Source organism: Pundamilia nyererei, unplaced genomic scaffold (assembly GCF_000239375.1).
Source record: "Pundamilia nyererei isolate P.nyererei 1_Seehausen unplaced genomic scaffold, PunNye1.0 scaffold00005, whole genome shotgun sequence".
Taxonomy (NCBI): domain Eukaryota; kingdom Metazoa; phylum Chordata; class Actinopteri; order Cichliformes; family Cichlidae; genus Pundamilia; species Pundamilia nyererei.
Genome location: NW_005187406.1, coordinates 4,335,076 through 4,346,644, shown reverse-complemented (window position 1 = coordinate 4,346,644; position 11,569 = coordinate 4,335,076). Strand labels below are relative to the sequence as shown.

Genomic DNA, 11,569 nt, shown 5'->3' with positions numbered 1-11,569 from the left:
CACACACACACACACACACACACAAAACAAAACAAAGCGTCACATTTATTTTTGTGACTCAGATGTGTGTGTGGGTCCCAGTGGAACCGCATCCTCTCACACCTGACTGGACGTGTGTGTGTTCCCACATCATGCTCTGATTCCTCCGAGTTGGGTGTTATTCTTTGATTGATTATTAAGAACACACACAAGTTGGTTGTTAATAATCCATTTCTTATGGGTGGGGTTAGAGGATGGAGTCTGGAAGTTGTAATGTGTTTATTGATACACAGACACACCTGGAGTGGGTGTTTATTGAGCGGTGGCCCCGTCCTTGGGGTGGATAGCGGTGGAGGGGTGGAGTCGGTTCATGTCACACAGCCTTATTGAACCCTTCCTGCCACTGAAGGGTTTTATTGATTCATAAATGGACAGGACCTGCACCGATTCCGTTCTCCTGCTAGCAAGGAGGCAGGAGGAGGAAGAGAAAGGAGGCTCTTTTCTGTCTCCCACTGTCTGTCTGTCTCGCTTAGAGTTTAGGTAACGTGTGTGTGTGTGTATGTCTATATGTGGGAGTGGGCTATGGGAATAAATGTTTCCCTGGCCGCTCTGCTCAGGGGGTTTCAGACCGCCTTTGCTGTTTCTTTTAGGTGTCATGTTCCTTCCATCCTCCCTCCCATCCATCCATCTCTTCAGCCTTGTCTGTTGCATTTCATCCCAACCCCCCTTCCTAATTTGTCACTGTTTTAATTGAGACGCAGTGGCAGCCTGTCCTCCTCCTCTCCCAGGAACGCTGGCCCGCGATGCTGCTGCTCGCACTTGTTTGTACTCTTTTATCCCCTCCTCCCCTTCATGTTTCCTTCTCTCGCTTTTCTTTCATCTTTCTTTTCCTTTTTTCTTTTCTTTTTTGTGTGTGTCTCCATCTCCCAGAGATCACAGCTAATTTCCATGTCTGTAAATGTCAAATCTTTTAAAAAGGGCTTACAAATAGACTTTTTTAGCAGCGGGGGCACAAGAGTCCTCAGTGACTCCACAGGGAGCAGTGGAGATCCTTGATACTGTTATCCAAGTCATGGGTTCTCAAACATTTACTTTTCGTGGACCTCCCAGTGAGACCTCCACATTAAAGCAGCACATTCCTATTTGATAGGAAAAAAGGATCCAAAAACCCACCTTCTTTGGATTTTTATCTGACGTTGATGTCATATAGTTGGGAGAAATTAAAGTTTGAGCAACATTATTCTATACTTCTCTGTTTTGTCAATTGTGAGGTTCCAAGAAATTCCAGTTGGGATTTTCATTTGTTTCTCCTTTTATTGTTATTTACAGCCTCTTTGTGTTACAGAAACCATTTAAGATGTTTTGGTGAATTAAATCTCAATATTTCCTTGGTGTATTAATGTACTTAGCACTAATAATTCAGTATGTTTGTCTGTGAGCTGGAGTTTATGGATACGGCTTGCTAATCAAGTTTGGTATCATTAGCTCAGAGTCTATGGTGAAGATATGTTTGGCTGCTTTGTCTGAAACAGACAAAGTAACCAGTCACCAAAATAACCAGATCAACCAGGACCACCGTAGTCCTAAGAAGACTGCGATAATTTCTTTACGAAATTATCTTTGACAGCTGCAACACAGATCAGTAACAATGGATATGACAGTCATAAAGTATTACGAAGAGCTGGGCTGGGGGTGGGTTGCAAAGTGGCTTGAAGATGTGCAGCTAATGTGGCCAGGTTAAAGCAGCTTACATAGCAAGTGTTGAGGTTGACTTGGTGGCCTGTAGTGCTGTGTGCTGCTGCATATTTTGGTACTGATCCGATACCACGTAAATAGTCACCAGTACCGATGCTTTTAACTGAAAAAGGTATATGAAGAGCAGAGCAGTGTGTCATGGTTTTTGAGATGAATTATCATCAATTTGCAAATTCTGAACACATTATCTGAATCAATGTTATATTTAGTTACACAACAAAACACACCTTTCAGCTTTTTAAATTTGGAAACTGGGTTCTTTTGGAGACCTGGAATGTAAATGCACCTGTCTCTAAAACACTTTGGGACAACTTCAGTTTTAAATGTGTTATATAAATAAAACAAACTTAAGTGAATTTCCCCCCCAAAAAACCTGAATTCATAAGATAGAAACAAAGTATCGATCAGTTACCAACACCTGCACTGGGATCGATACTATCGAATGCAATACTTAATTTATCGAAGCAATCAAAACAAAACAAACTAATTTTATTCAGTAAAGTGTCACACTGTGGTTTTGGGTTACGGTATTAAAATACTGTCATTTTAACTGATTTAAAAAAGAAAAAAAGTTCATCCTGATGGCGACTGGCTCTTTTCGAACCGGTGAGGTCTGTGGTTTGATGGATCTGTTTTGCAGTATGGATTTTAAAGTGTTGAAAGAACTGCTGGGTGATTTGCAGTGATGTTTGACTGCTCCCCTGTACGGGTGTGCACAGGCATCCCTCAGGCCCCAAAGATTGTATTTAGGTGTTCTCAGGCTTCCCGTTTGCCCTTTAATGTGTATTTGTACCGATTTAGGAAAAGGTCACTGCTTTTGTAATGCAGTGTAACATTACTGCGATCGATCCATCTCCCCCTGCGCGTGTGTTTGTGTGCACTGCAGTGTGTGAATCAGTGCGTACCCTGGTGCTTTGCATGGAGGCAAGCAGATGTAACTTTGGCCATATTTTTAACTCTTCCTCTGTTGATCTGCGGTCCTCCTCTGCAGCAGCCTCTCCACACCGGGGTCTCGCTTTCTTTCTTTCTGTGCTCTTGGTTCGAGAATTAATCCTGCAGTAGTCTCTCTCCGTCTCTATCCTGCTATAAATACATCCACAGCACACCACCAGCAGCGGCAGCAGCAGCAGCAGCCAACTCGGATGCACCAAGACTGCTTCCTCTGTCTGACGCTGTAGACCAACAACACAGGAAAGCCTGACTGATCTCAGGGCCAGAATCTATTCTAAACACACATATCCTCACTAAGCCCCCGGCCTCAGGTGGCCCGCAGCCATTTTCAACAGTCTGAGGGGTAATTAGGACCCCTGGATGCTCGCTGAGGTATTTAAGGTCTAATTGAAGACCCCTGGGGTGCACGCTCTGAGTGATGTTTTGCTTGCCTGTGTGAAATTCCCTCTGCAGGTTTTGCTAATGATTCCTGCAGAATCTGCGTATGATAAAGAGTGAGAGCTTTTGTATGTGTGTGTGTATGTTTGACAGAGAGAGAGCGAGATTGTGTAAGCAGTGCACATACGCAGACACACATACACACACACACACACACATTTCCCCAGGACTCCCGTAGGTGTCTCCTCTCTGGCGGGGAGCTGGATGTTGTGCCAAGATGCAGGAGGAGGAGGGGAGAGTTTGGGAACTGGTCCAGTGCTCTCTATCCTTTGCTTGCACTGATTTAAGCAGAGGATTACACAGCCCAGAACAGTGAGGGAGGACACCTGGCCAAGGCTAGGTGTTTGTCATCACATTGAAACGGCATCACTAGAAGCCTGATAAACCACTTGCGCTTCAAAGGAGTGGAAGGATTTGGACAAAGCATGCTACCAATTTCATGTTTCTCTTCCGATTTCACTCTCCACATTTGTTGCCTGTCTTACGTGATGCGTCTGTCTAATAATGGAAGCCGAAGCGCACACTTACTTAATCAGCAGAAAATGTCTCCCGCCCTCCCCTCCCCTCTCGCAGACCCCCCTTGCTTCTCCTTTTTTTTTTCTCCCCTCCTCTCTGCAGCTAAAAGTCTCACGCTGGCTGGAGGAGCGAGGAGGGGTGTATGCCATCTTCTAAAGCCTCTGAAACCGGCAAAAAAAAAAAAAGAAGAAAAAAAAAAAGAAAGAGCGCGAGGTGGAGGGAGGCTAAGCTGAAGAGCCGTGTGCAATTTCAGAGAGCATTTTTTAAGAGGTGAAAAAGTTGGCCTGCTCCCGCCAGAAACACAGCTTTCATATTTTCTCCCTCTGCTCCTACACCCAAACCTACCATCTCTTAAGTTGCTTGGAGGATTTTCCAACTTCTGGCAGTTTGATGCTCTTTGTGAATCCCATCAGAACTTCTTTCATAGGTGTGTTAGGTTGCTGTGTCGACACTTGGAACATACATTTGTGTGTAAAGAATCTGAATATGTGCTGTCTCTCACTGGACCCTTCTTACATACTCACTCATCGTGTTTAATGAAGTATTTACTCAGCAGTGCAAAAACTTCTTATTGTGTTGTGCAGGGATCTTTAGTCTGTGAGTCATGTGTCTCGGGGACCATGTGATGTAACTTGCATGTATTTTGCATGTGAATTGTTCACTGCAAGGGATGTGTGTGTTTGTCAGAGTGTGTATTTGTATGCATATTCAAAGCTGCACACGTGATCGTATTAGCGTGTGTTTGAAGCTTAAACGTAGCTTAAAAGTTTGTATGTAGAATGCAGCACGCTAATGGACAGATCCACAGTGGATTTGTAGCACGTACATAGCAGCCTGGTTAGCTCAGTCAGTAGAGCACGACACTCTTAAGGGACTTTAAGTCCAAAGAGTTCTAGGGCCTCCAGAGGGTAATCACCTACTTAGGAGCTCCCCAGAAAATGACTTACCTTCAGGGTATGGCTAGAACTCACCAGAGAGTCCCCCATTAGATTTTATTATGATACTTCACCGACAATATGATATTATAGCCATTTTTATGCCGAGCAACCTTCCCATTCTATAGTAGCTTAACCAGAATACAAACAGCTGGCAGCAAGTTGAGTCCTCGTACTCGTGTTCATCGACAAATACTCGTGTCAGCAGTCTGCCTGCATTTATAAACCACACAGCAATTATCTGCAAACCTTTGACAGTCTCTGAAACTGACTGCAGTAAGTCCAAGTCAGACTGTTTGTAGAAAGGTTGCCTCTTATTAGGTGATGCATGTAATCACCTTGAAATCTACAGTGGTTTATTAAGAGGTAGCTTTGTCAAGCTAAGCATGTCCAGTTTTGAGTCGATTTAATGTAAGTTCGCCTGGAAAATGTTGTTTTTTAAATGTATTTAATAATATTATTATTGACATTTGGTTTCTCTGTATCAATACAATATCACCACACAATGTTAAAATACTCCAGCCCGACTTCAGGAGCTGGTTCCTGTTTGCATTTGTACCAGTACGAACAGGAACACTAACGTGACACATTAGCAAGCTGGTGAGCAGCAACAGCTTATAACCTCAACAAGAACACAGGATTTTGTGATCAGTAATGAGAGTTCTGTGTTTGCTGAGTGTTTTGTGATTAAACTTATATTAACTATGAGCACAGAAGCCCACATAAATACCTTTCAAACCCTGTGTTTGTGAGGTGTAGCCAATCAAAAGAAAGCTGGGTTAAACGGAAGACTTGGGGAGGCAAAATGGCTTGTTTCAAACAGCAGGTGCTTAGCTTAAAATAAATAAGGATTATTTTGAACTGAAAGTCATGCAAAGCTCCTTAAGTTCAATCGAACATTAGAATTAGAGTTTTATTGTCACGGCGAGTGAGATGAGCCGTGTGGAAAGATTATAGGAGGATCCAGTCGCAGGCACTCGTGAAGGTGAGGTGGTTTATTGAACACAAAATGCAAATGGAGAAACGGCAAATGGGACTGAAAACTATTTAAACTGAGAACAACTAAACTACTGAACACAAACCAGGACCTGAACACGACGGAGTTAAATGACGACGGACAGCAGGGGAGAACACACAGATGAAGCATAGTGGATACACAGACAGACCAGCAAATACAATGCCAGAAGACACAACTTAAATACACTCAGAGAAACACAGGGAGATTACACACAGGTGGGGGACACAGCTGGGAGTAATTAACGAGACGAGACAAGGGAGGTAACCTGAACACACTCACATGAGACGCAGACCTTCACAATAAAACAGGAAACAAGAAATCCCTACACAAAGACGCAGACTCGACACTGCGAGACAGACAGAATATAACACATGGAACCTGAACTAAACTAAACGTGAGACACAACCGAAGAACAAATCCTTAAACACGAATAAACAGAAACATAGAATTCAAATAATAACCAACAAATCACAAAGGAAACAAAACAATCATACGAGAATAAACCAAAACATAATAAACTCAGAATGCTGGGTCGAACCGACCCAGAACCGTGACATTTATGAAACAGCTGCCACCTTAAATTAATGCCACGTAACAAGATGCTCAGCTCAGTCCAACAATAATCTTTCTAATCCTAGATTAGAATTTCCTGATTAGTCTAATTAGAATTTAAAGCTGCATTCATTGATTTTTGGCCACTTGGGGCAGCAGTGCAATCGAAAAGCATTGACATATTTGATGATCCCCTCATGAAATAGTTTTTTCTGAACAAACTGGGAAATCTTTAGGAAGCACAGAGTGGAATTAGCATTCATTTGGAGTTGTATTTGATTTAGGTTCAGTTTTTGAATTCTCTGGTACTGGTTAGAAGCAATTCTCAAGTTTACAGAAGGATAGATGGACGACTAGCTAGTTCCAAACGTGGTCTGTGTGCTTTGGAAACTGCAGACGCTCACACAGATTGCACTGGAATCTCCCGATCTGATCTTTTGGTTTTCTTTTCCTGTCCAGAAATCTTCTTGCTGTACTTCTACCGCTCTCTGTCACTGGCCACGTTCCAATATATTTTATTGGTGAACAAAAGACTGTTGGAAAAATTCACACAAAATTGCTGAGGAGTTCAGTCAAGAGGTGCAGTGGTTAGAGAAAATATGTTTCCTCTGATACCTTTCTTTGAACTCAGCGTTACATTTGCCAAAAGTTTTGGACGACATGAGAGCGAACTCTTCGGTCTCACTTTTAAGACGGAAACTAAGCTTTAGAACGAACACTTACATAACTGCAAACCAGAGAACTCTAATGAGAGCAGTCAAAATCATTCAGCGCTGTGGCTGGTATTTATGTAGGCGTGTGCATGTGGGTGTAGGGCTTTGTTATTGTGCGAGAAAGTCTTTGTTACATTCAGGATTTAATGTTAGCTGATAGGGATTTATCGCTCTTAGTCACCGAGTCTTTGCTCTTGGCTTCGGCTGAAGGAAGTGACTGAGCGTTTATTGTATCCCTGTCCAAATATCAGTTGCAATATTTACCGGCATAATTGCAGCGTTGTTTTGTTGTCTGTATCACACAGACCTACTGTTCGGCTAACATCTGTTGTAAACACACTCGACACACATTCGAAAGGCACCAAGGTTGTTTGAAGTAAGTGACAGTTCTTTTAGCATAATGTGTTGAACCCGCTCCAAACACTGATTCACTGAAAAACAGCCATAGATCAGTTTCCTGGCAATGGTAAACTCCCGACACACTCTGCAGTATGTGTGTGAAATTCAGTGATTCAGCCACCGCCACACTGAAAGTGCCAATTATTGACGAATAACAGGAGCGACAATCAGAAAGAGATGGCAGGAGGAGGAGAGAGGGAGCGAGTCCGAGGCAGAGCTCAGACTGCACTAAGGTGTGAGTAGACGACTCGGTATGAGGTCTGTTCTTAATGAAGAGCTTTGTTTAAGCTGTTAAACACAAAGAAAACCCTTCTTTGTGCTTGGCCCGCAACACATTTTCAGCTCTGTTGCTGATTGCTGCACTTCTATAGTTTCACATAGGCGGATTATTAAAGCTTTTGCTTTAAACAGCTGGTGTGTTTTTTGGGGGTTTTTTTTCCTGGAAAAGCTTTCCTTTAGGGCACAGAGAGTGATTATTTCATTTTTCATTAGAAAATTACTCTTACTCCCAGTTAATGGTTTCCTCTTCAAAGGAATCTCGCAGAAATCATAGAAGTATAAGCATCTGATCTAGATTTACGGTTACAAAATGCACCGTACTTTGTATTAAAGTATATTTGGAACCCTGAGCAATGTTTCTTGCTATTGCTCTATTCAGTTTATAAACAATAAATTCTAGGCTGAAATCAAAGACAGTAATTTTAACTGTTGTTTTTTAGGTTAGGGTAGGCTTCAGTCACACCAGCCTATAGCCTGGCAACCACCAGTCGCCAACCAGTCTGGGTGTACTCCCCTACTGGTTGCTGCAGGGGGAGATTGCTTTGGCTGCCTGCAGGTTGCAGCCAAACCAGCAACTTGGTACTTTGTTAAATGGCCTCTGTTTGTGGTTTGCGTTGCACTTTTTCTATTTTCAGTATTTCTAGAAGAGTAAAGGCAAGTCAGTGTCTTCCATGCAATCCATGGGTGGCTGCGGCAATCTGCCAGAGATCACAGCAATCACAAGGAGATTTTTGACACAGCAACCTCTGGAAACTGCTCACCAACCAGGTGAGACAATCAGACAAGCTTTCTTTATAGATTATCGAATATATTGCGCATATTTTCTTCTGCTGGATAATACCTTATAATAAGGTGCTCCTCTGTCTGTAAAATCAATAGAACATCCTTGGAATATATTCCACTTTGTTCACAAGATATATTTTAGATTCCCAAGGCCTGTATTTGAAACAGAAAATAAATACATACTTTTATTTCTTAACATCACCTGCTCTCGTGAAAACTCAAAATATTAACCTTGTTTTTGCAAGATTAGAATTAAAACCCTTCCCTTTATTTTAAAAACTCTTATACACACGTGCAAAACTCTTATGTTGTAGCGATGAAACTGGAGTAGTGGAAATGCAAAATGAATTTATTTATGTGAGTCGCCGTACGTACAGGGGAATTCACTTTAGGGGATGATCAGGCAAAGGTGCAGATAATGACAGCTAGACTAGCCGTCACGCAGACACTAATTAATATGTTAGTAAAAAATCACCTGACCTCTGGGAAGTCATTTCTGCCTGTCTTTTACGTCCAGTGAGAAACCACAGCAGTCTAATCTAAACATCAGAACAGAGTCTGACTGCTCGCCGTCTGTAATCGTGAGCTGTGGTTCGACTGTTCTCTGCTAGAACCATCACGGCTTCTCCACTTACCTGCGTAACTCGGTTTCTCTGAGTACCAGGTTACTTAAGTATATGTGAATGCAATGAATGTGCTTGTGGCTCGGGCCTGGCAGCCACCTCGGTGTGCGTGCTGGCAGCCGAGGGGCCGGCTAACCTGATACACACCCGGTGAGACTCTGACCACAGCGATTCGGGAGCAAACCACAAACTCTACTGTAGACTGACAACAGCAGCAAGAATCACACTCACTGTCTGTGTGTGTTTGTTGTGCCTCTGCCTTATTATATGAATGTGTTTACTGTTTTGAATGGAAGAGCAAACGTCAGTTTCCTCCTTTCTTTTTTTTTGTGCAACTTTCTGATGGAGCGGCCAGCTTTTACTCGCTTGGGTTTTTGTTTTTGTTTTTTTCTAATGTGCGTGTTGCTTCATTCCTTTTGTCAGACATGTGTTGTGCTCTTCCACCCCTGTGATTCTGGTGGCCTAGTTAACAAATTAATGTGAATCCTGTAAAAACCACAGGCTAGTTCCTCAATAGAGGGGAAAAAAAGGAGAGTGAGAGGAAAAGAGGAGCAGCAGCAGGGTCTGATGACAGGAGGTAGTGAAATCCATGGAAGGGATGGAGCTTAGACTTTTACAGATGTGCTGTCTTCGAGAGCTCGTCTGCGGCCCTGTAAAAATCACTTCACAGTGTGTGTTTGTGTGTGTGTGTGTATGTCACCCGCTCATAATCTTTTGTTTTTGCCCGCAGCAACAGTAGTTCCCCTGTCATATTGTTTCTGCTTTGAGAAGCACAGTCACATGTGTTTGTCTCCAGACAACAAATTTATCGCTGATTTTCAATCAATTATTTGTACAGAGAGAACAATTAGTGCAGATAAAACCCCGCAGTTAATTACTGCTGCTGCAGAATGCGTCCCGACACAATTAAGATGTATGAAAACAAAACAGTTCTGTCATTGTCATCTGCACTTAATTGTCAGGAATGCTGTTTTGGTTAGACCGGCTGGTTGTGTGGATACTTGGTTTGTTGTCTGATTGGAGTGTTGTGTTTATGCCTGTTTGACTGTTCCATCAAAGACCGCTTGACTCATTGGCTGGTTGGTTGATTTGTTGAAGGATTGTGGAGTTAATTGGTTGGTTGCATGAATGGTTAGTTGGCTGTTGTATTGGTTTTTTATGTGGTTAACTAGTTGGCCATTTTCCTGGTTGGTTGACCAGCTTGTTTAAGTGGTGACTAGTTGGTTAAATGGTTAGCTGGTTGACTGTTTGTGTTTTGTTTTGATAATTTATTAGTATTTAGCCATTTCTTTTTTTCAGTTTCTTTTAATTGTTAGAAACATTACTCTCATTTATGACCCATCAACAATGAAAGACGGGCTAACTGGCATAATTAAGTAGATGAATGATTTGTTTGGTTCAGCTTTAGTGAACTGGGTATTGGGTGGGTGATTCATTTGTTGAATAATCAAGTCCAAGGGTAACTGGCTGCTTTTCTTGTTGCTTTGATGGTGGTTGGTTTGTTGGTCCGGAAAGTGTGTAGGCAGCAAACATGATTTTTGTTGTGTTATAAGATAACTTCTTAACACGCGAACGATAATATTAGCTAAAGTTAACTGTAACTTGTAAAGCACTTGTATTTATCTTGTCTTTTTTTTTTATCTGTAGCTTAAAACCCTGGTTTTATGTAACCGCAACAGCAATTTACATCCACCATTTGCTACTCCTGTCATAATGAGTGCAACTAGCGAGTAGAGCTAGCAACGCTTTGTTATTTGTTTGAAACTGCTCACGTTCTTTGTAGCCTTGTTGTATTTATGGTGTGTTTTTGTCATGAAATAGGTTTGTTGTTTCCAAGTCTGGTCTTATCTTGGTGTTGTGCACACTAGGACACTTTTACATCACATAAAAATGTATACTGGATGAGTAAAAGAGTCAAAGAGGGATTCAATTTGCTAAAATTTAACAAATATTTAGCGTTCATTGGTGAACTACACTGGGCCACACCTCTTAATTTTTCAATTCAGGTGTTTCCAGTTCAATTACCACATGTGTACAAAGTCTGCCTTACAAACATTTGGGAATAAAATGAGTCATTTCAAAGAGTTCGCAGTGTTGTACAGTAAAATCATAGCACTATTGCATAAATCCATTTGCTAAATTTCTTCCCCTCTAGATATTCCATGATTAGCTATAGGAGGAGCCACTGTAACCCAGCCAGTAAGTGACAGACCATGTAAAGTTGTGAGGTCACGAGTAGTGAAGCACATAGTATGTAACATGCATCAGCATTAACATCAGCACAAAAACTGTGCACCAGGAGCTTCATGGTATGAGTTTCCATGGCCCAGCAGCTCCTGTATGTGTAATGTGTAGGTGGACCACTACATTGATCCTTGCAATGTGTGTATATGTGGGAAAAGGTCAATAGAAAATTTACCACAGAGTATTTGAATTCCCATTCCCACACACTGTAGGAAATGACTGTGGGTCTCCTAAAAGCTATTGATATAAATTTCAACTTAATTTTTATTTATAGAAAGATAGGTCTCGCTTCTTTAGGCAATGCTGATAACTTGCTATGGCTAAAGAGTGTGTTTGTTAAGGCATTAGCAATATTGTTGATGATTTATTACTTCCAGGCTGGAC

General features: G+C 41.9%; 1 protein-coding gene across 8 annotated transcripts in view; it reads left to right on the top strand.

Moving 5' to 3' along the window:
- The window catches only part of cacna1g (calcium channel, voltage-dependent, T type, alpha 1G subunit), a 317,809-nt gene that overhangs the window by 2,094 nt on the left and 304,146 nt on the right, over positions 1-11,569 (top strand). The gene's annotated exons all lie outside the window — the stretch shown is intronic.